We start from the raw sequence: 7,110 nt of genomic DNA on the forward strand, positions 1-7,110 counted from the left end.
CGGGGCACGGTGGGGAGGGGGGCGGTTTTTGAGACGCGGATGTGTGGGGGGAAGGGGATGGCCTGGGAAGCTTTATTAGCAATTGAATTTAGGAAGGAAATCTCAATGGCAGCAATAATTGAAATGTAAAGAATTGTTTCCCTAGTTATTTCTCGGTTAAATGTAGCCACCAAGTACTGTGTCCTTTGAGGCTATTGTGGCTACTAAAGTTTCTTTACTAAGCAATTTGGCAACCAGCACACTTTCAAAAGAAAAAATCAAGGCCTCTAAATCGGAAAGTTGTTTAAATATTACATGCCTTCAGGATTCAAATGAGGGAAGATTTGTTTTTGGCCTCTTCCTCAGCAGGTCCAGAGACCATCTTTCTTGCCCAGCGCATGTGTTCGTGTGTAAACAAATACGAGACTTACCATGCAACAAATTACTAACAGAGTAGTGGCTCTGCTCAAATAAAACATGATAGCACAAAAGCAAAAACTTGTTTATAGGGGGTTGTATAGTAGGCCTGGATTTCATTATAGATTCTTAGAATCTAGTAATACCTAATTGAAAAGAAGAAAACATATATACTGCCAAACTGTTCATTGCCTTTCTAAAATCCTTTTCGTTTTGCACTCTTGCAAAGAGGACAGGCTTATACATTTTTATATGTAAGTGTCTTGCTTTTGTCTGTATGCCATACTGAACAAATCTGGAGTAGGGTATTTAGCAAGGCTTATAAAAGATGTCAACTCCATGTAAGATTTTTCTATAATTTATGTTAAATTTCAAGATACAAGCCTGCCATGATAGAGGAAAACAATAAACCCCAAAGAAAAATATCAAGGCAATCCTGTTATTTCATTATATGCCACAGTGCTCTAAATGTTCTAAAAACAAAAACAAAAACAGCCTCTTCTTTTCCCTCGCCAGAGTCTAACAACTTTTGACTTTGTCTGATTATATTGTATAAACCTAGCTAGAAGACAATGAGGGTTCCCTTGGGAAAAAAGTTAGAGTTCAGAAGCTGAATATCATCCATTTATTTTTCTCTTATATGCAGACTATCTGTGCAGGGGAAAAAGCTGTAATAGCCAAGTTGATCTGCTTGTTACCCATTATCCAAAAGAGTTGACCTCAGCCACTATTTCTTTGTTTTTTGTTTTTGTTTGTTTGTTTGTTTTGAGATGGAGTTTCACTCTTGTTGTCTAGGCTGGAGTGCAATGGCTCCATCTCGGCTCACTGCAACCTCCACTCCTGGGTTCACGTGATTCCTGTCTCAGCCTCCCGAGTAGCTGGGATAACAGGTGCATGACAACACGCCCGGCTAATTTTTGTATCTTTAGTAGAGACAGGGTTTCACCATGTTGGTCAGGCTGGTCTCGAACTCCTGACCTCAGGTGATCCGCCCACCTCAGCCTCCTAAAGTGCTGGGATTACAGGTATGAACCACCGTTCCCAGCCCTCAGCCACTATTTCTGTTAACCGTTCTGCCAAAGAACTTTGTCTTTTACCAGCTTGTCGTGCATAAGGAACGTGTTAACATACATACATGCACATACACAGGCACACATGTGCATACACACATCATTTTGCCACAGTTAAACAGATTTTTACTACAAGATTATTGTTATAAATTAACTGTCAGGAGAATGACCAAGATGACCAAAGTCCCTACCTCGACTATCAAATTAACTACAAAATAAAATTATCCCTCATTACCTAAAACTGAAAAAAACAAAAAAGCCTGATAATGCATAAAGTAGGTTGAGAAATTCAATTAAAATGACTGGAATTTGTCCAAAACCTTTTGTAAGAAAACTAAATTACCAGAGGTTCACTTGCTACGATGTTTAAGATTTTGTAATAAGGACACATGTGGCTGGCTCAGTAAACAAGAAGTGCATAAGAAAGACTGAAAAATTAGCTTCCAACATGGTTTATTAACCCAGCCATATTTCAGAGAACACTGCCCCCTGGCAGAAAAAAACCTAGAACTAGAAACAAATCTTTCAACAGTCTCAGTCCCTACAAATCATTCTGTGGTTTTCAAACTTTATTGGGCATCAGAATCACCCTGGAGGCTTGTTTAAAATGCTGAGGTTTATGCCCTGCTTATCAAGATCCTGATTCATTAGGTCTGGCAGGTGGAGAGAAGAAAGAGGAGTTTAGAGGTCAGACAAGAACTGGCACAATAGGTTACTTCGATGAAAGTCAGATAAGAACCACATTTATGGAGATAAGACCTGGTTCCTGCAGCAGATGTGATTGACTGGCTTCAACAATTGTGGTCTGGCAGGAAAATTCAACCTAGGGATAAACAAAAACTATGTTTCCCAGATAGGAAAAACTGACAGCTAGAGGATCATATCCACTGAGAGGAGGAACTTGCAGTTAGATCATCTGAGGTCCTCCTGATTTCAGACATCCAGGCAGCACATAATATAGAGCTTTAATTTTAGGCCATGCTCCACTTGATGCCTTGAACTATTTATAACTGCATGATGACCTGAGACTTCTAGGAAATCTAGAAGTTTTGCTTCTCAATTTCTCCATTACTTCCTTCTTTGGGGTTTAAATGACTTTTTGGTATACTTTTTTGAATATCCATTTTCAAGCTCACCACTTCTTTCTTCTGCCTGCTCAAATGTACTGTTAAATCACTCTAGTAAAATTTTTTATTTAAGTTAGTGTACTTTTCTGCTCCAGAATTTCTTTGTTTATTTTTTGAATTATTTGTTTACTGACATACTTTGTTTAGGGAAACTGTTCTCTTCATTTGCTTTACTTTTTGTTCGTGTTTTTATTTCTAGCTTTTTTAATATGCTAATGATGGTTGACATAAAGCCTTTGTCTAATAAATACAATATCCATGTTTCCTCAAAAAAAAATGATAAGTACCACATTTAGAGAAGTAGAGCATTATAATAAATTACTTTGAATTAATTTATTTATGCCTTGCATATTGAATTGTTTGGTCTAATTCATAGTGGAATTTTAATGTTATTAATAGCATTCACTATTAATTGGACAATAAAGTTTAGATCTCTTAAAGACAAACTATGGCTTTTCCTCCAGGGGACTCATCTCCTAACTGTAAGAAGCAGAGTTGTATTTTATTTACTTTGCTGGTGACACAAAGCAGCAGTGTGTGTATTGCTTAATTGTAATACAGTAGTTGCATTTATATAAATGCACAATCTATTTTTTCATGAAATTATTCTATGAGTCCTTGTTCCCTAGCCCTGATGAAGATAAGAGGGCTTGAGGTTAACAGTGAGATTTGAAAGATAAGTGATAGAGGGTTATCATTCTTGCTTCCTGAAGTAATTAATTATCATGAACTGATTGAAACTGTATGTACATCCAGAGTTTCTCATTATGCAGAATTGGCATCACTCAATTTAACATTATTCCCAGAATAATCCTAAGATTATGTATGATATTAGACAATTATTAACCATGTCATTTTCTGTAGTATCATTTAGCAATAACTATAGCACATACACTACAAAAGTAAGAAAACACCATAGATAGTCTTCTTATTCTATCTTAAAAGTCTGTTGTCTTGTTTTTAAGTTTCGCTGTGCTTGAAAGCTATTAGAAAATTCAGATTAAAACTGGACAACAATCTTTGCAAAAGAATTGACTAGTCTAAACTGAGCAGAAAATTTTGATGGCTAATAGAGGGAGAAGCTGGCTCAATTGCTCCCACAATCCAGGGCTGCAAATATGTATAAGTCTTACAATTACAATTCTAAACCACAGAAGCAAAGTTTTATGGGTAGTCTATGGTCCCACAGGATTCTCCAGCAGAAGAACGGCATATACCTGTCCAAATGCAAACTAGCCTGTGCTATTAATTGTTACACAATCGAAAGCTGACATCAACACTGTTGCATCTTTCAATGATTTTAACTTACGGCATAAATTTTATGCATTACATTTACTCCCTATGGAATCTAAGTATGAGCCCCGACACCAGAACAATCTCTGCCCTGTGTGAATATTGCACAAATATTCATTAGCTTCTACAATGTACCAAGCACTCTTCTGGGAACCAGTCGTACTATGTAGGGAGCTGGCCCACACATAGCTCCTACTCTCCACATTCATCAAGTAGGCACAGAAATAAATGTAAAGTTACAACTCTGGAAAATGAAGAAATATAGAGGTAAATCACTATTTGGGCAAATATCATTCAGATTACCCAGTCAAGAGAGTCAGAGAAGAATTTGTGGAGTAAGTGTTCATTGAGCTGTGATTGGAAGGGTGTGTGGGAGTGAGTAACCAGATTAGGAGAGGAGCAAAGAATTCCAGACAGAGGAGAGAGAACCGACAAAGATTCTGCGTAAGATGGAGGCATGGCACATACACAAGACAAAAAGGCAGCCAGTCTGACTAGCGCAGGGAGAGCAAAAGTTAGTATAAGAGAAGTGAGACTGGAGAGGTTAACAGAGGCCAGTCATGTGGGGCCTCTGAGGTCATGTTAGGTGATACTGTCTTTATCCTAAAGGCAACAAAAAGCCCTTAAAAGGCTTAAGCAGGGGGAGGCTTAATCAGATTTTGAAGCATTAATCTCTGTACGGTGTAGATATGAATCAGAGGAACTCAAGAATGGATATAGTAGATCAGTTTGGAAACTTTGGCAGTAAGCCAGACAAAAGATCACGACAGCTTGCACCAAGGCGGCTATGGCAGCGTGGAGAGGAAGACAAGTGGGAGAGTTAGGAAAAAAGACTTGTTAATGAACTGGATATGGGAGTTGAGGGGCAGAAAGGTATTAAGTGTGACTCCTGAATTAATAGATACTTAATGATTATGATAACCATATATATACGCAGTGAAGTCACTTCTTTTCAATTAGATCATAAGAAAGATATGGAGATAGGTATCCATTTGCTAACATCCTAGAATTAAATAGTTAAAATAAGGCACAGAGCTAATAGCTTTAAAACACTTTCTGCTGTGACTGGAGATTACTAAAATATATATGTGTGTGTATATATATATATATACACACACTCACACATATATATGCATATATACACACACATATATATACACACATATATACACATACACACACACACACAAACACACATATATACTGGACTTTAAACACTAAAAATGCATTTATTCATATTGAGGTTTTAAAAAGCATTCCACCCCAGGAAATAACTCAGCTTTGTTCCTAACTCTAGCTCATAATAAAACATTTTAAAACTCAAAACTCAACATAACTATTTCTTTTCAGCTACTCTAAACCCTGCATGCTAAGTGTCCAGATGAATGGAGAACATTTCCCCCTTGCAGAAGGGCTGAGTCGCCAGCAGGCTTGTAAGCCACACGAAGTTTTTCATTTATGAGTCTAGTTTGTAATGTGTCTATGTGATATATGAACACAAATGAGTGACAGGATAATTAGGAAAAACAACTGTTTTACCGAAAGTTTTACCCTAGGGTTGGCGACTCCCATATTTTACCCTCCAGTCTCACTCACATAGGCAGGCTACAAACTCCACTTGCAGATAAAGAAATGGAGGTTCGAAGAGTATGGGACATCTCCAAAATGGTCAAATAATTGACTGAGCCAGTTCTAAAACCCAGGTCTCCTATGCCAGCTCAGTCCTCTTTCCATTGCAGCATGGCGCCTCTCTACTACACCACACGAGGGCCTCCACTCAACATGTCCAAAATGCAGATACCTACACAACCAGTTCACCCTCCCGATTTCACTTCTTTTCAGGAAAACCTTAAATTCAATTCACTTTTTGTTCATTTCAATCCTTTCCTCCCTTTTTTCTTGCCAGACACCATGTCTACAGATTCTAGTTAATAATGACAACTACTGCCATCCATTATCAGGTGCTGTTAGTTACTAAATTATCTTCCTATGTGATAACGTTCAGGTTCATCCCTTCAGCTTCATTATTCTGGACACACATTAGAAGGTTCTCTCACAGCCAGGCGTGGTGGCTCAAGCCTGTAATCCCAGTACTTTTGGAGGCCAAGGCAGGTGGACCTGCGGTTGGGAGTTCGAGACGACCCTGACCAACATGGAGAAACCCCATCTCTACTAAAAATACAAAATTAGCCGGACGTGGTGGCACATGCCTGTCATCCCAGCTACTCCAGAGGCTGAGGCAGGAGAATCACTTGAACCCAGGGGGCGGAGGTTGCGGTGAGCTGAGATCGCGCCATTGCACTCCAGCCTAGGCAACAGGAGCGAAACTCCATCTCAAAAAAAAAAAAAAAGATGGTCCTTTCATAACTGCTCTTCCTGTTTGTACTCTGTCCCTCTGACCACCATTTCATTAAGTTCTCTTTTATAATTTATTCCCATTCATCATCCAGAGAGCCCTAAACAATATGCAAATCTAATGATTTTCCTCCCAAACTTAAAACTTTTCTGTTTGGCTGCCTATCAAAGCAGTTCTCAAAGTATGGTCCCTGGACCAGCAAGGTTAGAATCACCTGGAAACTTGTTAGAAGTGCAAATACTTGGAGCCTGCCTCTTACCTACTGAATCAGAAACTCTGGGGTAAAGTCCAGAATCTGGTTTCACAACTCCACCAGGTGCTTCTGATGCGAGTTTAAGGACCACTGACCTAGAGGGTAAGTTCAAGCTGTTTAACCAGGCCCATAGAACCCTAGATCCAAAACTAAACTCCCTGAATTCAAATCCCAGCAAGACCACAGTTTAACTGTGAGACCTTATATGACCCTTAGGCAAATGACTTCTCCATCCTAAAACTCAGTTTTCTTGTCTGTTTCCATCTCATAGGATTCTTGAGAGTATTACATGAAATAATCCATGTAAATCACCTAGCACAATGCCCAGCATAGAATAGTGTTCATAAATGTTAAGTTTTCTTAATTAGAGAACTATTTTCTGTTCCTTGATCAAGTTGTACTCTTTCATACCTCCATTCCTTAACATACATTGTTGCTTTGGTCTAGAATGCCCTTCTCCACCTGATTTCCCTGGCAAACACCAACATATTTATGAAAATTCAAGTCAGGTGTCACTCTGCTGTGAGCCTCCCCAGTTTTGCCCTCCTGTTCACACAGAACAACAATGGGCTGTGTTACCATATTGTTTGTAATCTCTTTTTTTTTTTTTTTTTT

The 7,110-nt window shown here is 38.7% G+C and overlaps 1 protein-coding gene across 1 annotated transcript in view; it reads right to left on the reverse strand.

Annotated features, from left to right (window-relative positions):
• ENPP2 (ectonucleotide pyrophosphatase/phosphodiesterase 2) overlaps nt 1–7,110 on the reverse strand; it is a 142,672-nt gene that overhangs the window by 92,339 nt on the left and 43,223 nt on the right. The window lies entirely within an intron of this gene.

Source organism: Mandrillus leucophaeus, unplaced genomic scaffold (assembly GCF_000951045.1).
Source record: "Mandrillus leucophaeus isolate KB7577 unplaced genomic scaffold, Mleu.le_1.0 Scaffold133, whole genome shotgun sequence".
In the NCBI taxonomy this organism is placed as follows: Eukaryota; Metazoa; Chordata; class Mammalia; order Primates; family Cercopithecidae; genus Mandrillus; species Mandrillus leucophaeus.